Source organism: Spodoptera frugiperda, chromosome 14 (genome assembly GCF_023101765.2).
Source record: "Spodoptera frugiperda isolate SF20-4 chromosome 14, AGI-APGP_CSIRO_Sfru_2.0, whole genome shotgun sequence".
Taxonomy (NCBI): Eukaryota; Metazoa; Arthropoda; class Insecta; order Lepidoptera; family Noctuidae; genus Spodoptera; species Spodoptera frugiperda.
Genome location: NC_064225.1, coordinates 10,267,260 through 10,294,137, shown reverse-complemented (window position 1 = coordinate 10,294,137; position 26,878 = coordinate 10,267,260). Strand labels below are relative to the sequence as shown.

Here is a 26,878-nt window from a genome sequence, read left to right as displayed (position 1 = left end):
ATTCCAAACAAGCGAATACTAAGTTCAGTGATAATTACAAGTACCAATGCTATTTGCCCAAAATTAGCGGGAATCACTATGATCATTTTAACATTTTTTTTTGCAGCCAAAGCCGTGAGTTTTCACGGTATTGTCTGCAGTTCAGTATACAATTTCCATTGTCAACAATATTGTAAAGGATTCAATTGAATTCCGGCGAGTTTCCGTGAAATGTGGCGCGACTCGCGACTCATTCATCGTGGTTGTGATGACATAATGTAGAGTGCGGCGCGCACGTGGCATCCGTTCATTACACTGTACAGTCGGAACTGCGGATGACTTAGCGGGTTTACCGGGGCTCCGGTTCGCAGCAGGAGTAGGAATGGGGTGGTTTTTAGTCAGTGTGAATCTGATTCGCGAGAGGCAACAAAACGGTACATCTGTTGCTGATGTACTAAGATCAGAAGACCTGTAAGACTTAGCGAGTTACCACAGAAGTTTAAGTAGAGATTAAATACACACGTTTGTAGACAAAATCAAATTATTGACCTTATTGTGTTTTTAAAACAAGTTTTCCACGAAGAAGACATTTTTGGCAAAAATCATCGAAAAAATCGAAAAATGTCTCACATGTGAAATTGAGAACTCGTTTTAACGAACAACAACAAAAATATCGATTACGCAATCTACTCCATCCACGTGTCAATCACCAGAGTTCGTTTCTTCGTGATTTACCGTTCGTTACCGTTGCCCAGTGGGGGGCAGTGAGTCCCGGCACCAATCAATCAGTTCGGCTCGATACTATCGATACCATTGATACTATCGATGCTGTATCGATATCGTGTCAGTTGTTACTCACGTCAGCTCGCCAACTGTCAGCTATCGGACAATGGGATTATGTTGTGGTTTACTACTCGGAAACTGAGATGTAGTATAGATTTTGTGGAGGACTATTCTTTGATGTTGTCGTAGTAAGGTATAAAGTTACATTTTAGATTCGGCTCCGTGTACATATATTAATATGCACATGCATAAGCGGAATTAAAACAAAAAAATCTATTGTTAGTGTAGCATGGATTTCCGCAAAGTAACGCCTGATTCTATTCTATATATATAATTAATTTATTAATTTGTTATCTATAGCCTATGATAGGCTTATGATATTCTGGTATGGGAATGCTAAAATAGTTGGTAATAGCGTAATTTCAGTGTAAAGACAAATGTTTACAAGGCTTTTCCACACAGTTAAGTTAAGCGCTCCGGTTTGACTCGAAACTTGTTGAACATTCAACAACATCGAGCCCACTATTGAATTTTGTCCTAATGATAACAAGCACCTTCAGTATATTTTGTATACCGGTAGGTATTTTACATTCTCAGCATTTGTGAACCATTATTTTAGCTATAAGAACTTAGAACAATCAGCTCTAGAAAACACGAAGCCCGTTGTTCCTCGACTCCTAAGTACGAGGTAATGAGGAGTAGGTTTTGTAGGTTACTGAGATAACAGCAAAGGTTGTGTTCTACTGATATTTATGTACAACAAGAACAATATCTTATACATTGGAAAGCTGACTGTACTTGGAACAAACAGCTGAACTGAATGTTACTGAGACTGAACACTGAATGCTGAACATTAACACTGAACACAATACTTCGAGAACTAAGTGAGGGCACACACTACAGGCTGTATGGACAACAGGTAATGTATTGTCTGAATGTAATTACCTCGGTGTACCTTCACACAATGTCGATAGATTTTGAACCTTATTCTATAAAGTATTAAAGTTCAAAATGTGTTGCATGATGTGATTAGTTTGGGATAGCTTGATGTGCTGTCAGTAAGTTCGTTTTGTTTCTGGAGAAAGTTTAGGACAACGGGAAGGAATATGTTGTAGTGTAAGTTGTGCACTAATTCATCTGTGGGTAAGCTTCGGAATGTTTATGTGAGTTAGTCATTGGAGTTAGTTATTTTACATGCGGAAGTTAGCTGCAAGTATTGTTATGGATAGGAAAATGGTAAATAGATTTTATGGTAATTTTACAAGCCTAAATAATAATATAGTAGCATCTAAATGTGCTAATAAAATCTCTAATTTATTATGATGCAACGGCACGCAATGCTACTGTACAATGTGTAAGTCCCAAGTAAAAGGGAGTAAGCCTATTGCCTTAAACTGGGCACAATCCCAGACTCCGTGCTACTGGTTAGTTTTCGAGTAACTGAAAAAAGCCCAGCAATACCTTGTCCGACCTGGGAATCGAACCCGAGATCCCTTGTAGTCGAATTTGCGACCACTCGACCAACGAGGCAGCCTATTTAATTTATTATATTTGATCACACAGTGTCTTTGTGGAAAACTGGCTGCAGATGTAGTGTATGAACATTCCAGTGCACAGACTAAACACGAGGAAGTTGGTCGCGTGTGTGGCACGTGTTTACTACTCCGCACTATATTTACACCCGCCACAACTACTCGCACTACGTCTTCAATAAACTTCAGACTTTACGTCAAATGGTATACAGTTACAAATTCCTTAAACAAATTAGAGTAGCTCGATATGCTGTGTGCGTACGCAAACCTTCAGTTGACTTTAAACTTTATCACGAAAAAAATACGGTTGATAATTAATTGAAGAAATCGGTATAGCTTGATCTGCTGCCATAGGTATTTAGGTACAGATTGTATGAAGCCGAGTGACCTAATGAGTTTACTGCGAACTGACGACATACGACATCTCTGGTTATAGAGCGGAATATTGGGTTCCGTAATTATGTGGGCAGTGGGCTACTGGGAAACTATTTTATTGTTAACTGGAATCCTTCCTATAAATTGGAGGCACTATATTAGTACCGTATATTCGAATTCAGTACATTAAACTACCTACCAATGGTTATAGGTCGATGACACGGTCGCCTGCTGAGCATCACAATTATTGTATCAAAGATTTTGATGTGTCATTGATGTTCCTATACTGTATCTATCTATACTCATGTGTTTGATTTTCCAGTATGTGTGTATTATGCTGTCTAAAGAAGAAGCATGAAAGAAATATAACCTGAGGCCCAAATCTCCTATCCGGAGCTACGGACTAGCTACCGGGTTACCGAGGCTCCGGCTCGAAAAGCTGGAGTAGGAACGGGTTGGTTTTAAGTCAGTAAGACTTTCTCTGGCCGCGTCCAAGGCTGGAGAAGTCATTAGATGATTTTCGCTCCCCAAAAAGGCCCAATATTCTCTCCCAAAAGCCAGCATTGCACTTATGTTGCAGTTTTGCGGATATTAATGGCCGATTCTGATTATACTGATGGCTTACTATCAGGTGGCGCTGTTGGCTTGTTTGCCTCCTATACCCATTAAAAAAAACAAGTCATAATTTTAAAGAAACCGGTCAGATAGACAATGAAAGACATAATACAATCGAAATCGGAACTATGATGACAAACAGTTCGATTAGTTGCTAACAATCCGTCGCCGAGTACCAGGCTGACAGAAGTGCGAGGATAGTAAAGTTTGGCATCAATACATTCCAATAGCTAATGTTCCTACTATTCTCACGATAAACCAGCCAGTACTATCCTATAGTAATGTAAGTGAGTTACGATCATATAACCATTAACTAGGGATTGTTAGAGCGCGGGTGATTCGTTAGTAAGTGCTATGTCTGGCGCCTGGCGTCTATGGTAGCCTGGTACCTGCAATTAATGGCCACGCAAATATATTTGTTTAAGGATAGCCTATGTTAGTATATCTTGTGAATTACCTATGTAGGAGTCTGGAAATATATATTGGATATTTTTTTAATGTTAAAGCAATATTTTAGCAACTGGTATTTTTTTTATCATAATCCACCTGACGTTTTGTAGCCAACTTTATGCTGAACATCGGTATCCCCCGATGCCAGTGGATTCCAAATGTACCTCTATCTGGGGGCACGGTAGTGCCCCCGCCAAGACGAGCCAAGCGAAGCGCAAGCGCAAGGGCACTACCTACCTTTTCTCGAAGCGCTTCGTCGTATTTTTGAACCTTAATAACTTGAGTTTGGGTTATACCAGATAAACAAAATTTTCAGGATATAATGTCAGTGGTAGACTTAATAAACCTCTAAAGTTTCAATTGCATAACTCTTATACTTTAGATTTTATTGATATCTAAAATACCCCGATTTCGTCACTCACTCACTCACTCACTCACTCACTCACTCACTGATGATCAACAAAATTCTTAAGGTACTTCCTGAAGTCCTAGAAAACTGAAATTTGGTATGTAAGCTAGTATTAGTACCCAAACAACAAAAAAATCCTAAAACTTGGAACTTTTACCCCCCAACCCCTTAAACTAGGGGGTGAATCCTTGTTTGTTCGAGACTTCCGCAACTTTTGACGCTAGAGGTCTGAATGCGGCCGCGGAGGGGTAAAAATCTGAAATAGGGAAAGTTAGCCGTAGAATTTCCCCGTATGGCTGTAGAATTTCCCCGTAACTTGAGTGTGAAATTAGGGCTTATCGATTTAGGTCTGGGCATGTAGGGTTAGAAACTTGGCTCTACACGGGATCTGATTACTTTTTGACAGTGCGAGCTATATGGTCTCGTCTTGGCAACATTTAACATGAAATGTTTTTGTGGGATATTACTTCCTACAAGACATTGACAATGATTGAACAACTCAATAAATTCAATTACAAACAAGACTAAGTTTGCAGTTTAAACATTTAGTCTAGAATTCTATTCTTCCTGGTAACTGCTAATTGATTACTCATATAATATTGCTAGCAGACACAGTCCTACATACCTAGATACAGTCATAGATGTAGGTACCTATATGTATACCTTCATCTGATGTAATCCGTGGTAATGCAGTAATTGGCGGCGCGGTACAACTGCCGTGTCCAATGAGATCAACCGCGGGAGGCACCTACTGACTCCTTGCTACATGTATTAGATTCTTTGAGAATCATAGTTACATAGGTAGTTAGATATATCGTAATTATAGAAGCTATGTGATGGCATTGTAGAACATTTTATTATCTTCTTCCATTCTTTTATGATAAATATCGTAAGACATACTAAATTAACTAAAAATCACGGTATACTCACGTACATTAATGGAGAAAAGCTGTACGGTACTAGTTTCGTGAGTAAACCGTGATTTTTACTTGATTCTTCCATTCTCCAACAATTGACGTCATCACAATTAGGTATATCGTTCACTCGTGTCATCCTTCTCACAATCTATCCCTCTTTTTTTCCGTCCTCCTCTACCTTCTATTGTTTCACATTAAAATTATACGAGTATTATGGTACTTATCCGGCTCAAAAAATATTGTCAAATATTATTCTAATTCAGTAAATTTCCACGTCACAATTTTAGTTACCGTACTCCTCCGAAACGGCTTTACCGATTTTTACTTAATTTTATATGCGTATTCAGTAGGTGTGAGAATCAGCTACTATCTATTTTCTATACCCCAAGTGATAAAGGTTGTTCATCCATATTTTTTTCAATATTTTGACGAAATAATTTATTTGGCAAAACAACGTTTGCCGGGTCAGCTAGTTTCTTTATAAAAGACTTCTAAACATTATGCAAATAAACCCGACCCAATCTAATTAGTTTAGGTAATAATACGAATAATGCAACGTTACAAAATGTCTGCCTCTAATAATTACTAACAAAGACAAATATGTCCGTACCCACCAATTAGCAGTAACCTTTACTACTGCAGGCACCAGCATCGATGATTTATAATTAAGTTAGCTATAATGCCTAGGTACAGGCTAGTCTAGACCGCGGCTGTCTATGATTATAATTAGTGTTAGCTCCAGGCGCTGTGTGATGTCTGAATCAAAGCCCACCGCGTTATTATGTGCTGTACACTTAGTTTAAGGTGTGGGGTGAGTGATGAGCGGTAGCGAGTAGGTGTAGCGGATAGACTTACACATTATGTAATTTGATTACAATGGATAGACATTTTATTCCCTGCAAGAGAAAGGCTTCAGGCTACTCCATGACATGTTACAAGCCATATGCATGGTGAATGCCAGTTGCTGGACCTCTCGGTCATAATTCCAGACTCCGCAAATTAATTGCATTGAAAATCGAAAGCCCAATAATATTTGGAAATTGGGAATGCGTTTTTGCAGTTGCTGAATTCAAAACTCAATATATTTCGACTGTAATAAAAAAATATCTTAATGACGACCGAATCCAGAGCTAACGACATCCTGACGAGCCTGCGCCTTGCACCGCGATCAAATTAGCCACAATCCGTGATATCATACGATACACATCAATCACACAAAAGCTGACAGCTATCAGTCAGCTAATCCCACGCTCGCTGTTTTTGTGGCCACACCGCGTTTTTGTGGCCCCACACTTGTAATATCAGAGTTATAAAGGTAATTGCATAGATTACTTATTGATCAAATTATGTTTGTATTGTGTTAATGTTATGTAAACAGAGGTGTAAGTTGTAGGTGTACTAAACTTATCGCCAGTTATGTTATTCAATCGTGTTAGTTATTTATTACCTACTAAGGTAAACGCAGCTATTAACGACCCATCGAAAATCTGCAGTTATTACCGACCTATAAAAGTAATTCGAAATCTTTACGTTTCCAGAACTATTCTAACTATAGGTAGGCAAAGTTACAGACGCGTTTATTCCTAGAGCATCGTATACTTTTACGTTACTGTGAGTAGCTGTGCAGATAATAGATAAAATACATCATTTACTACGGGGCAGCGTGGACGCAGGACATGGCGTACTGTTCCCTTGTTCCTTCAAGTAAGTACGTGACTTTTCTATTTAAGACATTTATACAAACAAATGACGTCTATACTTTATCTTATATTACTAAATGTATTCATTTAAGTATCAACTTTTGATTTCTTACGACATTTTATCAATAAAAAGTAATTTGAAACGATAAAACTTTAAATTAAAACGGGACGGTGTTAGCTTCAAAAGTTTTAGTCGTGGCAGCTATCACCGACCCATAAGTCGGCAATGGCAGCAACGTAACTTTTCGTTTTATTTTTCTTTTATGTTATTATATCACACAAACACAAGTATTTTTAAGAACCAGTTTAAATCTAAGCTATCAGTCTTTATAAAAATCTATTAGCGACCAAACTTTTTTATCTAGTTTTTACCTTTTAGCGTTGTCAATTTAACCAAAGTTATGATATTTTTCGAGGATTGATATTGAATAGTTACAGTACAAAATTATTGTTTTTGTGTTTAAAACAGTGTGCATTTGTTCATATTTTTTGTGACATTAATCAACTATAATCTAGTTTTTACTCCGAAGGTCAATTAAATTTAAATAACCATTTTTTTATGAGTCGGTAATACAATTTATGTTTATACTTACATACTTTATTACCGATCCATAAGGGTCGGCAATACCAACTATAAGAAGCTATTACCGATCGTATATAGATTAATTAATTTCTCACCTACTTTTATAACATAATAGGTACCTATGATTTTATTGTAACTTTCGTGAGACATACTAAATTAATTATTATGTTATCGGCTTACTCACGTAATGTTTTGACGATCGCCGCGTCGTGTGTCGCGTAATGCTGCTCATGAATATGAGCCTCTAGCATGGCTTGAAACTAGTCGAGTTCCTCGTCAAAACATTACGTGAGTAAGCCGATAACATAATAATTAATAATAGGTACCTATTAATCAATGCTACTTCTAGGCTAAAGCAACATAAAACATACAATTATATTTTTTTTCCAGAAGTATGGAGCCACAAAAGCGGCGAAAAGTATACAGTAAAACACAGATCGCCGAAGCAATCAAAGCAATTAATGAGGGTACCAGTGTATATGAGGCATCAAAAAGGGTTAATATTCCCAAAACTACATTACAAGACAAACGGGACGCTAAGTATAAGAATGAAATTTGAGGAGTTCAGCCGGTTCTTAATTTAAGTGAAGAAAAATGAAGTACCAATTTGTTTTATTAAAAAGAACGACAATAAAAAAATACGAATAAGTATTTGCATTTTTATTTTTTTGTATTTTATTAAGATCGGTAATCACCATCACTAGCTTATAAACATGCCATTACTGGAAAAAGGCCTCCTATCATACACGATCGGGAATAGCTGCATAAAAATCGTTAATAGCTTCACAGCCGTTTTTATGGGTCGGTAATTGCAACAATCGACTAAGTCACATTATAAATTATTTTTTACAAGATAATCCTCTATTTTAATCTATTTGATTCAGTAAATACATATTTTATACATAACACTAGCATATAAAATGAAACTATTAATCTTTAGAGGAACCAGTGTACTAAAAAAATATGGTTCATTTTAAAATTGTCTTAGGGGGGTCGTTAATACCTGCGTTTACCTTAATATTGTAAATGCGAAAGGTTGCGTGTATGTTTGTCAGTCAATCACGTCAAAATGGCTGAAGGGATCGGGATGAAATTTGAAACACGGGTAGATTATAGTTTGGTCATGAACATATACATGGGGCCGCGTGCGAAGCCGTTGGCAGAATTGTGTGAATAGAAGCAGAGGGACAATAAATTAAATGCAATTGTAAAGTTCACGAACATATCGAGTCTCTTAATTTCTTCGTCACAGTATTTTGAATAAAAATTCTCCGTGGAGTTGTATCAGAGGTTTTTACAGTAGGGTTCAAGTTTGTAATATGTGAAGAATAGTGAAACCTACCTCTTTATGTCCCCTAGTCCAGAACCTGTAGATATTTTTAGACAGGGTCAATAGAACTGGATTGATCTGTATGGGCTTTTAGATTAATTTTAATGACTCAATAATTTACTATTATTAATTAACTTTGAATGTTAACGAAGTGGTCAGAGTTACTGTCTTGTCGTCAGGTTGCATCACCGCGTCTCTGATATTAACGATAACTGACGACAATTTGCACGCGACATGACATTACTTATTGTAAACTGTAGTCACTTGCAACTGTAGTCAGTTGTCCAGTACATAATTCTGGCGTTATTGGCAATTTGTCATGTCCACCGTGTTTACTCGTGTAATTAGGTAACGCGTACTTAATATTGTAATTATAGAATTAGTATTCACATTTGTATGACATCTGATTTGGTTTACGAGATAAGGTAAATGTTCGTTATAGGAATATTAATTTTATACATTTAAAAGGGTGATTAACTTAAGCGTCTTTTGACGAATGCATGCAACCTACTAATGACGTTAAACGGATTTGTATGAGTGGTGCTTCGAGAAAAGTTTTCATGGTTTCTAAGCAAGATGCAACCATTTGTCACTTATAGCCTGCTTATTGTCATTTGTAGGTTGCATGCATTCGTCCAATGACGCGTCATGGACAGTCTCACTGATAGATCAATCATAAGTGTGACTGTTTAGCATTAGTTCTCACGATGGATTCCTAAGTGTTTGTTTTGCGTTACTGATTAAAACATTGAAATATACCTTAAGTGACTGAGCCAAGTCTTAGTAAAGAATAATGGACGTTTTCGAGACTCAAAATTATACAAGGAATCCATAACTTAACTTGGCAAATATAAGTGTTATACTCATAACATGTACATACATAAAAGGTGTCATGTGATATTTTTACAGCTAGTAGTAATTAAAACTGCAGGCGATGTAACACTGGATCAAGGAATATGTCCCTCGAGCAGTCGATGTGTAATGGCGATCACACAGCCGGCAGCCATGTATAGACAACCTTATTTATACGTCGTGTGTCGCCCGCAGGCATTCAATAACGCAACAACTATGCTTCGGGAATTGGTCACTCATGTATTAGTAGCTGTAGCATCGCCAAGACCTGACACCATCGACATTTTGCACAATATCGTGTTAAACTTTTTAAAATAAGTATCGTTGAAAGTAAAATTCTAACGAAGAAGACAAATTGTAAACAACTGTTGACTGTTGCGCAACTTTGGAACAATTCTGTGTGATCCACATATTGTTGTTTCGGGTTTTTGATATGAATTTGTACCTATGTCTCTAAACGCAGTAAACTACTACATGATACCCATGACACAGAGCATTGTATCCTAGTGCGATGTAACGATAAATTATAGACTATAATATTTTACTGACATGCTTTATAGTATAGCCACCAAACAATGTGTTACTACGTAACAGGTTACCGGGGCTCCGGCTGATTATGATTGACTGCATGATTTCCAATCCACTCAAAAAAATCTGAGACACTGTAAAATGTTTAAATAACTTTTCAAAAACTGCTATCGTGCTCAAATTCCACACACACTTGGCGGTTCTCTACCGTGCACCGTTTTATTATATTACCCGACAGTTTGTATGATTTATTGCATAAACATCTCGATTCGATGAAAAACACGAAATGTCAAGTTATATTCAGAACGATGGCGTGTCAGTCGACTGTAGAGTGTGAGCGGCGCGGACTTAAATAGAATTACTAGTAATTGGGAATTATAAGCTGGAACCTACATTGTAACTTGTGCATTAACATTTACGACATTGAGTACAAATTATGTTAAAACTGTCAAGTCAATTGGTTTCAGATTCCATTGCACGTCCTAAAATTGTTAAGTGGATATGTACTATTGTTCATTATTTGAAATTCTTCTGTGTCTCTTTTTTGAGAGGGGAAATCATTCAATTACTTCTCCCACTTTGAGTGAGGTGAGAGAGAGAGTGTTAGACTCTTACTGATCAAGAACCACTCCATTCATACTCCTGCTTCGAGCCGGAGTCCTGGTAACCCACTAGGTTGACCGCAGCTCCGGGCATCAACTCTATTCTTCTGTGCTAAAGATAGTCAAATACGACTCGATCAGTGGTCTGAGAGCCGAAATTATTGGAGTTATCTCAAAAGCTGCGAGTCGATTCATGAAAGAATACTAACATTTAAACTAAAAGTTACGCAACACGAGAATAGATTTATGAATTCCTGTAACTTGATTTATCCACCTTTTCATCGTAAGTACCATAATTATAGAACTGTCTGACAATAAACACAAACATCGCTTGTAAACTCTGTATTACAGCTAATTACGAACCAACTTGTAAGATACGAGTGTAATCTCGATGTAATATCTGTAATAGCACTGTTTATTACGACTATAACTGTAATGGACGTCGTACATTGCCGCTCTTTATAATCCCTTATTGAAATAGGGCCCATATAAGGCGTAGTGGTCACAAAAAGTTTCGTTCCTGCGATGAAGTCGCCAATGTGTGATGATTTCGATTTTATGACTTGTATAGAAAGTATGGCAGTAAGGCACGGCTTATTATGATCATTACATGTGTAAGGTGCCTTTAGAAGTACTATAAAGGGTTTTATGAGGTCCTGGCTTGGATGGGTAAAGTATAATTGGATATTTTTATATCAAAGTCCTCACTTGTAACACTGCCACTAAAATTGTGTGGAAATTACATTTTTTACTTCTACGCCATATAAATGTTAATAAATGGACCTCAATTATATGAGAATGGTGATGACATGATATTTATGTTTAAAAATGTCCTGAATGGCAGTTTGTTCATCCATTTCATATGGTGTAATGTTTACTTTATGAGACGTTTAGTGTTAATTAAGGCGACAGATATAAATAGAGGCGCGGTGAACTTGACACTGTAACATCTGGTGCTGGTATGTAATGATTAACTCATTATTGACACGGACTATACGGCTGTCATTCTAAAAACATTTGACATTTAGCTGAGCTGCTGAGCACTTAGTACGTGTTTGCTTTCGGCGCTGTGATTGGCCGGTTCGAGTAAACCAACCAATCAAAACGCGCTCTCGTTTCGAACTCGTTAAACGAATAAGTAAACTCGTACTAAGGGTACTGCTTCACGGATGAAGAAAAAAATAAGATAAAAAGAGTACAAATGAAATAGAACCATGTGAAGAGGATATAAGTATCTAATTTGCATTGAAATGGGTACTAGTTCAGCCTTAACAAGCCAGGATCTGGTTAGTTTAATAGATAATCAGGTGGCTCAGTGAGCAAGCATCCTTTACATTAAGTGGGTAACTATTACCATAGCTTGAACAGGACATACACTACAATTAATTAATTAATTAAAAAAAACATATATTGTCCAGGCAGATACTGCTGACGATGATTGTGACAAATATTATTCTGATGACGCAAGGGTTTTAGAGAATAGAGAGTAAAGTTCCCTAAGATCGGAAAGGTAGGATCCTCCGACCAGGCGAGGAGATCGTGGTTAATCAACTGTTTTTCAGTGGGGTTTACAATTCATGTTTATTCGCGTGTAAATTTCAAATATACGATGAAAGATTTATGACGTCATTCGTTGATTTCTTCGTCGATCCAATTTTAATGACAAAATAAAATAATATGATGTGTAATATTTTTTAGTTATCTAAGTGATAGACTAATTAGATTTTTAATTGTTATATCCCGTCTACTACCTAATTAATCAGCCTATACTTTATTGTTTGTCTATCAGTCTGCGAATCAGACCCGCGACTACATTATGCAAACGAGCCACTATCGAGTGTTCACAGTTAAATCAATAGATAGATAGGAAACAAAGCTTGCCCCGCGGCCACCGTCACCTTGACCCTCTCTCGCGAGTCGCGAGGTGATTGCTCTCCTCACCACTCACACTCGCAGACGGACACTTTTTGCACATCGCTCTAACGGGACCCACGTCACACTCCTTGCGAGCTAAGGATACTTTTCCACTCATAATCTATACATATAATAAAATCGTAGAAAAGTGCTGTCTGTACATTGAAAATAAAAATAAAAAAAATAGCAGGGGTTATTGTTATGTCGATGTCGAACCCAAAAATGTAATTAACTTTTTTTTTGTCTGTTTGTCTGTTTGTCTGTTTGTCTGTTTGTCTGTTTGTCTGTTTGTCTGTTTGTCTGTTCGTCTGTGCGCGCTAATCTCAGAAACGGCTGATCCGAGTTGGATGCGGTTTTCACGAATATATTGTGGGATGCTTAAATTTACATTTAGTGTTTGTTTCATGTCAATCGGTTCATAAATAAAAAAGTTATGTCAAATTAAAGAATCACGTCGAACATTCTATGCTTATACCATTAATCTCCGCAACTATTTGACGGATTTGGTTGAAATTTGGTACAGATATAGTTTAGAACCTTAGAAAGGACATAGATATATTTTTATTTCAAAAATCAAAAAATAAAAATAAGAAATAAATTATTTATAAATAATTCTATGTCGATCGTTACACGACTTCGGTTCATGTTATTGTTTTAATTCATCGAAAAAAAGTAAATAAATAGTAAAAAGGTATGAAAAAAATAATATCAATATAATAAAACATTTAGTACAAAGAAAATGCTCTAACGGAGTATAGATAATTCTATGTCGATCGTTACACGACTTCGGTTCATGTTATTGTTTTAATTCATCGAAAAAAAGTAAATAAATAGTAAAAAGGTATGAAAAAAATAATATCAATATAATTAAACTTTTAGTACAAAGAAAATGCCCGAACGGAGTATAAATAAATAATCCAAGTTGTCTTTATCCTCGATAGATGGCGTTGGGATCGAAATAGATCGCGCTATGGTTTCGTTACATTCATTTGGTTGGGTATCGGCCGAGCGCTTCGGTACTATCGTAGAAAAAGTGTATTATCAGTCGTATGATTATTTGTCTGTAGTGGTCCTGCTGTTTCGTATATTCTAAATTGGTTTCGTTGTATTTGTCAATTAATAAGTTTATTTGTTGGGTTTTCCTGGTTTTTTGGTTAAACTATTTAACGTAGGTTTAGTTTGATATCGATTATTAGTAGTTACTGTAGTTAGTTTTTTTAATAAAATTGTAAGTCTAATTTTTTTTTTAATTAGATTAGATTTAAGTCGTTTCTTTTAAATTATTTAGTTTAAGCTTGGTTATTATAGCATAGAGGATAGGTTGTAATATAGTTTCTTTTTTAATTGTTATAAATTCGTAATTCGTAGCTTTCTTTAGTTTTAAGTTAGTTTAAGTCCGTTTTTAAACTATTTTTTCAATGCCCTAAGTGAGTATACATCTATTAAATTCAAACGCAGAGCTCATTATGTTGATTTTTGTAGAGTTCCCTGGAATATCTTCCACATCTCATTTTTGAAGAGATCCCGCGAGATCGGGAACTATGTGGTTAAAACCAAAAATTTGCCGGAAGTCACTATTCCACGCGAACGAAGTCGCGGGCAAAAGCTAGTCCTAGTTATATTTGAAATGCGAAAGTTTGTATGTTTGTTTGTGTTACCCTTTCACGTCCAAACGGCTAAAGAGATCGAGATGAAATTTGGAATAGGGTTAGGTTGTGGTCTGGATACTTTTATACGAAATACGGGTAAAGCCGCATGCAGAAGCTATTTCCTATTTATGTCGATTTCTTCTTAGTTATTATGTTTTTAGGCTTATTCACGTAACTGTTTGACGTGGAACTCAACTAGTTTCAAGTCACACTAAGGGCTCATAAATATGAACAGCATTCCGCGACACACGACGCAGCAAATATTGCGCAGTTACATTGCTAGATTTCATCTTAATCTAGATTTAAATCAGAGATAAGTAGATGCAACTGCATCTAACTAGATGTGCGTCCGCGGGAGTAATACTATTACGACACGACAGCGTCTGTTTGTATCGGGATGACTTTGCATGATGTGTAGTTAGAGAGACAGTGAGTCTACTGGATTATTATCTGATAGCTGTTTGTAGGTAACGGTATCCTTGCGATGAGGCTTTGTGAATACATGTTTAGTAGCATTTTTTTTTCTCCGGCCTTAGGCGAGGCGAGAGGGAGTGTCAGACTATTACTGACTAAAAATCACCCAGTTCCTACTACTACTTTTCGAGCCGGAGCCTCGATAAACCCGCTAGGTAGTCCGCAGCTCCTGATCAGGTATTAGCCCTACTGGGCCCCATATGTGGTGGTCTGATAGCTCTTTGAGGCGTGCGCATGTTTAGTAGCAATATGTACATAATTAGTATAGTAAAGTAATATGGAGTAAAATCGTTCCTAGATCTGATGATACATATAGATCTGTTTCTGTCAAGAAACAGACGCTACGATTTGAAATCGTTCTCAGATTTTTCCTAGAATCTCTGCGTCACGTCAAGTATAATTAATCACCAGAGGGCTTAGTACAAGTTTGTTTTACGTTTAACAAGATCGAAATGAAAGGACGTTCGGCGCTCTGATTGGTTGATTTATTAGAGCCAGGCCAATCACAGCTGCGAACGCGCTCTTGTTTCATTTTCGTTAAACGTAAACCAAACTCGTACTAAGGGCACAGACAAGGAAATTACATCTCCAACCGACACGCACACACAAAAACACTTCCTGAAGAATGCTTTTAAAATAATCGCGCATGCGTGCTACAGACGAATATAATTTACAAATCCGATCCATACAATTATCGTTGTTACATCAAAAGTTCCTACTAAATTACACGCGCGATGCGAGGCCAATAATAAAGTTGTCAAAATATCGGACCGCGGCACATCCATCCATTGTTGGTGCAAATAGAACATTGTAATTATGTATCTGTGCTTCCTAGAAAAAATATACGAGCTGTGTATGCGTCACGTGATCGAATAATTTGTTTCTAATTTAATAAAGTTTCGATAGACGCGCAGGGATCAGTGATTACTGGTCAGTGGTCACTGCCTCGTTGGCTGAGTGGTTGCAAGTGCGACTGCCGGGCAAGGGGTCTCGGGTTCGATTCCCGGGTAGGGCGAAGTATTACTGGACTTTTTTCGAAAGTTGTAGCACGAAGTCTGGAAATGTGCCCGGTATATGGCAATAGGCTCACCACCTATTACATGGGACTTACAACATACATTGTGAAAAGTGGGTGTACGCAGTGGCATTACGTGCCATCATGTGCACCTCTGCCTACCCCTTCGGGGTATGTATGGTCACTGGATAGTGGTCAGTGGTCACTGGTCAGGTTCCCACGAACATAACGAGCGGTTGTAAAAAACTAATCGTTGATTTATTTATGCGTGGACTCGACTCACTCTATTATTACATGTTGTATTTAAATCGAGCCTCTATTTACTTACACAATTCAATATTTATAATTATAATAGATTGAGTTGAATTTATAACCATTACTTTTGCATTTATCAACTTTAGTGTGTTACTCATGCTAACATTTTTTTTATGGTATAAGCCGGTTAAAGAATTGACAGATCACCTGATAGTAAACAATCGCCACCGGCTATGGATACCCGAATTACCAGAGGCGTTACAAGTGCGTTGCCTTTGTTGGGGAATCGAGGATTGAGAAAATTGGGAAGGGGGGTCATCGGGCCTCCGGTAACCTCACACACACAATGAAATATAACGCAAGCGTTGTTTCACGGTGGCTTTCTGTGAGACCGTGGTATCCAGTCAAGCCGGCCTATTTGTGCCAAAGCATGAGTCTCCCACACTTATTAATAGATTTATGAATGTTGTCCACCTTAATTGGTACTGAATCATGGTAGTTTATTCAGTGGAATACCTACTTTAATATAAGTACAGGTTTTTGTAAAAATCATCTAATGACTTCTCTCGCCTTGGGCAAGGCGCGAGGGAGTATCAGACTGTTACTGACTAAAAACTACCCCGTTCCTACTCCTGCTTCGAGCCGGAGCCCCGGTAACTAGCAAGGCCATCCGCAGCTTCTGATCTCAACAAATAGATGCATTCGTTAAAACAATCGTAACTGACTTTAGTGCCGAATGAGTTAACGCCATAAAGGTAAGCTCATTAAAATAAATGTGAAATATTTGACATGGTACGGAAACAACAGCCAGTAATTTTACCTTTATGCACATACACATAAAGGTTATGATTGTATAATCGGTGTAGTATAGTACATATCATTATGTTATTGCTCGTAAAGTTTATGTACAATTCAAGGTTATGTGATGAAGTGGAACTGATCTGAGATGGGAGTTAGCTTTAGTGTGGAAGCTTCCAAATCTATAAATAGAATAGAATTAACTTCAAAGACTTGAGTTTGACGGATTATTTACTCTAGCCCTCTAGCTATATGTATATAATGAGACTTCGCTCTTGTGAATAATGAATGCAGGATTTGATTGAAAAACAATCTTCTTTATATGCAATTTTACATAAGAAAGATACTACCATAAGAGAGTTTCAATAGTTCTTAAATGACATTGATTAAAAACTCTACACTAAAACAAAAAGTTCAAGAGTTTGTTTGTTTGAACGCGCTAATCTCCAAAACTACTGGTCCGATTTGAATAATTCTTGTTGTGTAGGATAGTCCATTTATTAAGGAAGACTATTGGACATGATGCTACTATCAATAGGAGCTAAGCATAGTGGGTGAAACCGCGCAGAAGACGAGAGAATAAATTATATTTTTTTTTAACTACGGGAAAAAGAAGACTTTAATTTATATTTGATCAATTTCAGTCATTTATTTTAACATTTTAAAGTCTAAATTAGAGTGTACTCAACAAACATCGAAGCTGCCTACCGTGAGAACTGAGTAACAACCTGTAAGCCGCAGCGACGTCATCACGTGTGACAGACAGACAAACAAACAAACACGTTGTGATTAGCCGTGACACGTGGCGTAACACTTCAATTACGGCGGGCAAACACTCGCGTGTCGTGTGTCATTGTGTGTTGTTGTGACATGTGTTATGTGTTGCATTGACATGTGTTGTGTGTTACAGTGACGTGTGTCGTGTGTTACAATACTAAGTTCGATAGCTATCTGCGTTCGAATCCCGTTCGCGTTCACCGTTATTTGTAGCAAAAACTTATTGATCAAGTGTTGATTGGAGATTGTTTATACAGGGAGCAAGTTTTTTTGCTTACCATTAGAGCTGTTAAGCTCATCATTATAAAATGTACAAGCCTTAATTTTTTTGTGAATGTTGTGTAGTATCGAAATGTTGTGCATCACGATGGTATTCTAACTATTCGTAAAGTATATATTACGCGCTATGGAATCTATTGATAGTGCGTGAACTGTTTGAAAACAATATAAAGTTTGCTAGGTAAGTGCACTAAAATATACGTAGTTCAGATGTGTAATGCAATTACTGACGCCAGTACTAATCGTACTTTGAAATCGTAGTTACGTTACCGAAAGTCATAAAAGATGCAGCTGTAGCGTCCCTCTACAAGACATACCTACATCTTTTTATGGGGGGATGATCCAATAACTTCGGTGAGAAGGCGGGAGCCATGCGTGAAGCGAGAGGGAGTTCCCTACTCTTATTAACTAAAAAGTACCCCGTTACCTAACTCCTGCTTCGAGCCGGAGCCCCGATAATCCGCAAAGTAATCCCGAGCTCCGGATTTCTGGTATACTAGGGTCTAATAACAATACCTAATCTAAAATAATGCCAACAAGTAGAATAGCCCCCTGTATGTGTGACACGAGCGTGCCTGTCTATCGATCAGGTTGTGAGTTGCAGGTTGCTTGAAGAGTAGAAGCCAATCCAGTTCCGCTGTGTCATTGTTGGCTAAAACTATTTTATTGACTTGTATAATATTCAATATTCATAGTTTTATTGCCGATTCGATGTTTAATGGCAGTCGTTAGAGATTTAAATTGATTAGGCACAGTTGAGTGATTAATGGTTATTGTAAATAATTGTATGCACAAGTAAAACTATTGCAGAAACGAAGTGGAAAGAAGAAAGCAAATTGAGAACCACAGGCCCCGAAGCAACCGGGATAACGCTAGCTATGGTAAAAATGATAAAGTTAGTATTTTCAGAAATCCATGTTCAAGTCAGCCAACATCCACATAAAATAGTTGGAATATGCATAAGAATGTTACTAAAAGTTTGTGAGTTTGAATGTGTTTAATCCATCCCGATTCCTTTTCTGCGTCCCATTCCTTATTCAAATTTGCCGCGGAATTCTCCGAGCGCGGCCGGCCGACCAATCAGCGCGCGAGACGCTTGCGAACCCCGCGCCAGTGTGTGAGAAAACGAAGAATGGCCGCTTGAATTTCGGCGCGAGTGTGTAAAAAATAATATTTCAATGAAATAAAACCTCGCTAGTTGCTCACTGACTGTTTTGGTCTTCGATCAATACCCACCTGATTAGTGGAAACAATAGAAAGTGCAAATTGTGTGTTAGTTCGTGAAGTTCCTCCCTAGAAGCGCGTCCCGTTGGTGATTCCCGTCACCTCTCCTACACATTATCCAGGTTAGTTTGCTTTGTTACCACTGATAGTTACATGATTTCGTCAAGACTAGTATCGGGGAAATGCAGGAGGATCACACAAACATGTATGTTTGTAACCTATTCAATTGCGCCAAAACGGCTAAAGGAATCGGAATGAAATTTGAAACAGGGGTGCATTATAGTCTGGAATAATTCATAAGCTACTTTTTAACTCACGGGAACGCGATCAAAGCCGCTGGTCGAAGCTAGTTTACAATAATTATACTGTTTTATATAAGTTTGTTATTCACAGTGTGTATCTCGCCTACTATTATATTTGATTGGATTATGACACGGCGCGTCGGTCAGTTCTCGATGATTTGTTTACGGCCGGCCAGTATTTACGAGCGCTCACTTCATTACAAAAATATTATTTATTGACAATCGAATGTTCCAACTTGGATCGGATGCCATCACAGATGATAATATCATCTATATATACATTGGAGCGGAACCGGAGTTGGTTTTATGTGGGTACATATACATACATGTCATATTCATATGTGGAAACTCTGTTACAATGTTATAATTCATTCGACAGGTTGTTATTATGATGTCTGTTACTTCCCAAAATAAAAAAATAATAGTAAAGAAACTTTTTAGGAATAGTTATTTTTTGTAATGGGGGAATGTCATGACTTCTCCCGCCTTGGGCGCGGCGAGAGGGAGTGTCAAACTCTTAATGACTGAAAACCACTCCTGCTTTTCGAGCCGGAGCCCTGATAATCCTGCTGGGTAGTCCGCAGCTCCGGATTTAGTAATTGTAACTTGTACAAGTGCGAGCCTACTTCTTAGCTTACTGCAGTGTGCAATAAAGATAACATGGGAATGTATTGTTGTGTATAAACTCATCTCTTCCGTACCAAACTATGCCTACCAGCCGACCGATGAGCGCGAATGCTTCTCATTAACTACTACAGGTCCCGATGCGTCCTTAAAACTAGTAGAGTAGATCTTTCCTCTAGTTTCGTATGTTTTTTTTAATATGTCTCAGGATAGTACTAAACAAATATTTTGACTATAACTAAAACAGTGTAAAGTCCCGAGGACAAACCAGTCCAGTAGAACATTGTACCTATGCAGTAACAAAAGCCCTAGTACAAAGCACCTCCCATTATCTCCGCGACATGAGTTGGTATCAGGTATCCAGTGTCCCTGTTCCCAGCTACCAGGGTCGCAGACAACACGAGCAGGTGTCGCCTTACACTACATACATTGTACACACTGCTACACATTAAGCTATAAAACCAGTATAAAGTGACCGTCGCTTGTACGGAAAGTTCTTACAAGGCGAGACCAAGATATACTGGATTGTGTAGTTTAATGTGTTCAGTGTGCGGGTGACGGCACGCGACCTGCTTGGATGCTATCTCACGCACTGCGCTTATACGGCAGGTGTACTCGGAGTACGTAGCTAATGGAAGGTTAACTTTCAACAATGTGGGAAAATTGTATAGTAATGTTAGTTATCGCTGATTTCTTATTCAGTGTCTAAAAAAATTAAATTAAAAATTTAATAAAGTACCTAAGAATGTACTAATAATTCTAAAAAAAAATACGTCACGTTGGGGGACCGCTCCTAATTATTTCTTACTTATCTACGATTTGTTCATAAGTATCACATGCTTGGTGTTAACATTACTAGTTAACATAAGTAGACTAAAGATTACATAGGTGCAAGATTTTTTGTTTATAATAACACGTTAATTTTTTTTTTATATTTTTGTTATTAAATTTTTAATTTAATTTTAATTTATTTTTTTAATTTTAATTTTTTTTATTTTTGTTAATACGAAAAAATAATATCTTTCAATATATTCTTTCAGTGCGGTTTAATTTGAGACCCCATCCCAGTATATTTGCAGACCTTCGGCTAATCTCCCCACTTTCACCGCCCATAACTTTAAAACGGCTCAACCGATTTTCATCAAACATGTCTAAGAACACTCGCACATAAGTCCCCTTTCATACGAAAAAAACTAAATTGAAATCACTGCATCTGTTCGGGAGTTATGATGCCACAGATGGTGTAGATCATGACCTATCTATCCGAGCCACCTTTCCTGTTCGTATCTCTAGAGCGTGTCGATTGAGAAAACAAGCTCATCTTATATGCAGTCTATGTTTGCAGAAAACACATCAGTTTTCTACAACTATCACAAACGCAAAATTGACTCTCTGCACCAACATAATCCATGTGCAACAACTAAGGAGGTGCAATAAATCCAGCGCTGGTGTTATCGACTGCTCTCGCAAGGTCAACGACCCACTTCCAGAGAAATTACTACAAACTAGATAATGTCTAGTAAGCTATCTAGTGTACACTAATCTAGGTATACTAATATTATTAATGCGAAAGTTTGTGTGTCTGTCGTCGCGCGTCACGCGTCTCGCTTTTTATCCCCGAAGGACAGAGGTGCACATTACGGCACGTAATGCCGCTATACAATGTACACCCACTTTTTACCATTTGTGTTATAATCCCATGTAATAGGGGGTGACTTTACTGCCATGTACTGGGCACTATTCCAGACTTCATGATACTGAGTCATTTTCGGAAAACCGGAAAAGGCCCTGTAATACTTTTCTCGACCCGGGAATCAAACCCGAGACCTCTTTTCCGACAGTCGCACATGCGACTACTCCACCAACGGAAAACTGTTTGTAATGTAATAACGTCAAAATGTTTGAAGAGATCGGGACGAAGTTTAGAACAGGGGTAGACGAGAATGCGGGTGAAGTCGCTGGCCAGAGCTAGTTTATTACAGACAAGCAATGAAGCACTGACAAGTGCTTCTGTGTCGATTCGTTGGACTTTCTCCGCGCAGTGGTCGGTGTCGAAGTGAAATGAAGTGCGTGTCCGACGCATTTTGCCTACCCATAGTGTACGTCCCATGTAATAGGGGGTGAACTATAAACACGGGCTGTAATAGTACTGGGCACTATTCTTCAGACTTCATGATACTGAGTGCAATTTTCGGAAAACCGGAAAAAAGGCCCAAGTTCGATAATCTTGGAATCTTCGCCTATAAAAGAAGTGAGATCTAAATTGTACCAAGTTCCACACGACCTCAGTTAAAAATGATATAACAAGGGCAAGTTTTCACACTTTGTGTAAACCTACTAAACGCAATGAGTCAAGTATATAATTTTCTATTAATAACGTCAAAATGTTTGAAGAGATCGGGACGAAGTTTAGAACAGGGCGTAACACATACACATAGGTTTCACATTTATGTTTTGCGAGAATGCGGGTTTATTTTCTTTTTTTCTTATTTTAACTTTGACTAAATACGCTGTAACGAAGCTAGTTGGAAGATACAGACAAGCAATGAAGCACTGACAAGTGCTCCTGTGTCGATTCGTTGGACTTTCTCTGCGCAGTGGTCGGTGTCGAAGTGATTGGTTCGCGATGAAGTGCGTGTCCGACGCGATTAGCCTCACCCAGCCAGTGTACGTGTTGCTCAGATAAATCAGGCACTAAACTATAAACACGGGCTGTTAGTCACTGCGGACTATCTTTCTGAGTTATAGTGGGTCGACTTGTAACAATACTTGTCGGTTTTTTGCTCGAACTTGGCGGACACACTGCCGTGTGTCTAGATATAGATTTAGACTTATAAATAAAATTGGAATGTCTATTTGTGGTACTGAAATAACAGCATTTTGGGAGAGGGTGTCAAACTCTCCTACTTCGAGCCAGAGTCCCAGTAACCCATTAAGCAGTCCGTAGCTTAGGTCCGTTAGAAACTTAGGATATAATAGTAAGCTTAATATTAAATTAACATCAACATACTACTATGGGCCTATTGTTCCTCCCGCACATTAAAGTGGTTTGGAACTTGCTGGTTTTGAAATTATAGTCAGTTACTACTGACACGTTTGGTAGAAAGTATATTCGTATAACTCGGAAAAAGTTACATTGGTACTTGTTGTTGGTAGCTTTCGAACCCGCACCCTCATGCATGAGAAGCGAGTGACTTAAACCTCTGGGCCACCACGACTGTTTACATCGAGCGCAGTGGTGTGTTGTTGGACACAGGCCAATATTGGTGATGAAACACCCGATCATATAAACAGCTATTGAATGAGCTAAGTTTCGCAATTTCTTCCTTTTAAGGCTTAATCAGCAATTTAGTGAACAATTATGAATGCGGCGACTAATGCTTGCGCACACAGCATTATATTTGGCAATAATCTGGCCATTCGATCATAATATTGTTGGATTATCATATTTATACAGTAAGCGGATTACTGCGGCGCGCCTCTGTCACGCGGATTATCACACAACTGCACATCAACTTACACCATTCTATACAAACGATTATAGATTTTATACAGAAATAAATAGAGTAGAAAATGTGTTGAACAATTGTTGACAGATTGGATTGATCCGATTGATTCAATAACATGATCCGTGTCACATAAATGTTCACGCTTTGTGTATAAGCCGCTCGTTGGCTGCGTTCAATTGAATCAGACTGTAAATTATTGAGTAGAGGAGTAAAGGAGTAGAGGAACTGTTTTAGTAAATTGATGATTATTTTAAATGGTTGTATGAGATCATTATATCCGTCTGTATTTTAGTCCTTAGGTATCTAAAGAAACCCGGATACACGGACGATTTAACGGGCTACCGGGGCTCCGGCTTGAAGTAAGAGTAGAAACGGGGCTGGTTTTTAGTCAGTAAGAGTCTGACACTCTTAAGACAGGAGAATACATTTGAAGATTCTTCTAATTTTAAAAATAAAGTTATGCAAAGAAAAACAAATGACATAATAATAATTATGCCAGTCGTGAACACGTCAAAAGACACCAGTCATCCAAACGATTTTCAACCTTTATAACTTTGCAATACAGTCAAAAATCCGTCTGAAACAATTTCGTCATTTGAGGATAACATGACGTGCTGGTTAAACAAACGCATTATGTCGCAATAGTAAGCAATGTCCACAGAATACCAACAACTGGCTCATTAGTGGCCCAGCACACTGCCGGCACAGTCGGACATTAAGATATGGATCAGGACATCACCGTGTGTGCAATGTTATCGCTCGTCATATTTTGGGACCCGCGGTCGTTTGGTGCTCGACCAAATTTATATTAGCATAATGGAATTCTGTCAGGTAATGTCGTGGTGGCCCGGAGGTTCTAAGACGCCCGCTTCTCGTGAATGAGAGTGCGGGTTTGAAATTATAAATTTGATATCTACCCACGGCAAGCGTAGCTCAATGTGAGTTTTTCTGAGTTAAACGTTGACTTTCTAAGATTATATTTTAGAGACCTCTGACAAACGGTGAAGGAAATCATCGTTGAGGAAATTCCAGGTTTATCATTTCTTAATTATAAGTTTCAAATCGCCACACCCGCATTGAGCAAGCGTGGTAATTAATGCTCAAACCTTCTCCGTGTCAGAAGAGGCCTTTGGTCAGCAGTGGCCATTTATAGGCTGTTGATGTAATGTATGTGTGTAATATAATGTAGGACTTACTATGGAGATGACTCGGTCTGCGGCAGGAAGGTACCTGAAAGCAAACCAATTTAGTTATTATAAAACCTTGCATGAATATTAGGTATACATTGGAAAAGCTTTGAAGCTCCTAGATTAATTTGATAAAATTCTTTATACTTTTATCATTTTATCTCGATATTGTTTCTCATAAAGCAGGATCGGGACCTTCTCCAGAGATAGAATACGGAACCATAACAGTACGACGCACGTTTTGTAGCTATTTTATTACCGTGTCATCATCGTAGTTCTAGGATTTTTGACCAAGTTGAGGTCACCTTCCTGTTCTACTAAATGCCATTATATTTTAGAATACGCAAAATGTATTTAATAACTCAATTATTTACTCGTTCAATTGTTTGATTGTTTGTCTTCTTAAATATCTGTCGGCTGTTCTTAGAGATATATAATGATTACTTAAACTATTCCTTAGTAACGGTTTCTTATACGACCTTGAAACCTTTAAGAAAAGAGCGTACCTATACATTTTAAAAGGCCGGCAACGCAATTGTCAGTCCTCTGGTGTTGCAGGTGTCCATGGGCGGCGCTGTTCGCTTATCATCAGTTGAGCCAGGGTCTGCTCGTTTGCCCCCCTATTTCATACTCATTGCTAAAGACTGGGTTAAGTAATCATTAAATGACTATGAGTACGGCGGTATGTTTGTTAGGTATGTTAACTTTTCCATTCCTTATTCCTTACTATCGAAGCGCCGGCGCCGACATTAGGACAAACATTGTTTGTTTGTTTATTTGTTTGTGCTTTGTAACATGTTTGTGATACAATACTCATTGTTTATCAATATTACGATCAGTACTGTGTAACAGGTGGCTGACTTATTGTCATTTCCATTCAGTAAGACAAACAATTGCACACAAGATTTGTATGAGAAATAGATTATTTTTAAAACTGGAAAGCAGGTGAAGCCTGTATGAAAAGTTAGCACTAAGTAAAATTAAATCGTGAATCGCGAAATACCGAAAAAATAAATCTTGTACCGCCTCACAAATGAAGGCGAATCGACCTCGATCTGCCAAATATCATATTGACATTAGCTCATATTTGCCCAAATACAGATAATTGCCGTCCGCTCGAATATATCATAAACTGTTTAACCCAATTACCGAAACCGTTCCGTCCGTCCGTCCGTCCGTCTGTCCGTGTTGTTATAATTTAAATGTAAATTAATTAGTGTCGGTGGGTGGTTGTGGAACTGTTATCATCCATCATCATAACGTTTTAGGAGGCGAGCGGAGTGGGGGCGGGCTGCCCACGCGCATGACCCTCGGTATTGAATGCTTATTGGATGAGACACGTCCATACATTGTAGTATGATAGCCAATGAACATTGTAGAAGCTGGCTGAAGAGAAAATTGAGGAAAATTTTAATAAAGTTTGTGATTCAGGCAAGAGGTCTTGGGTTCGATTTCCGGGTCGGGTAAAGTGTTGCTGGGCTTATTACGGTTATTCGAAAATTTCTCAGTAGTAGCACAGAGTCTGGAATTGTGCCTAGTATATAGACTCACCCCCTATTACATGGGACTTATAACACAAATGGTGAAAAGTGGGTGTACATTGTATATCGGCATTATGTGCCGTAATGTGCACCTCTGCCTACCCCTTCGAGGATAAAAGGCGTGGCGTTGTGCAGAAAATGATAGAAATGGATTGATTCGAGTGCTCATTAAGCATGGATAGATAGTTCTAGAACTTTTTAATTTTTATAACTTCGAAGCTTCTTCTTACGTATCTTCTGTTTCAAGAAGCCAAATGCTAATATAACATTGCTATGTGTATAATAAGCTCCATGTGGCATGTCACGTTGTGTATAACGATCACATTTCTCTGCCAAACGAGCTACTACTACCAGTAGGTAAACACTAAAACTCAGTACACATTCCTATTGTCGTTCGAGAAAGCTGTAGTGCTATAAAATAGGTACATACATATGTACATACATACGTAGTCTTTAGTGGAGTTATATTAACTCGTCACAAATTATAGATTCCTAAGGAAAAGAGACTCTAGTCTGCTACAAATATAGTCCTCTTTTCAATCAGTTTCAGGTAAAAGTACATCAGCTACCTGCCAATAAAATTCCCATCAAAATTGGTCCAATCATTTCAAAGATTAGCCGAAACAAATACAGAGACCGACAAAAATTGTGTATGTATCGTATGTTTAATTCATA

General features: G+C 38.0%; 1 protein-coding gene across 3 annotated transcripts in view; it reads right to left on the bottom strand.

Moving 5' to 3' along the window:
* LOC126911395 (protein Wnt-7b-like) overlaps positions 1–24,716 on the bottom strand; it is an 85,140-nt gene extending 60,424 nt beyond the window's left edge. For all 3 annotated transcript variants that reach the window (XM_050698432.1, XM_050698433.1, XM_050698434.1), the window contains exon 1: positions 24,672–24,716. The gene's annotated coding sequence lies outside the window, so the exon portion shown is untranslated. The remainder of the gene's footprint in view (positions 1–24,671) is intronic.
* Positions 24,717–26,878: the final 2,162 nt, after the last annotated feature.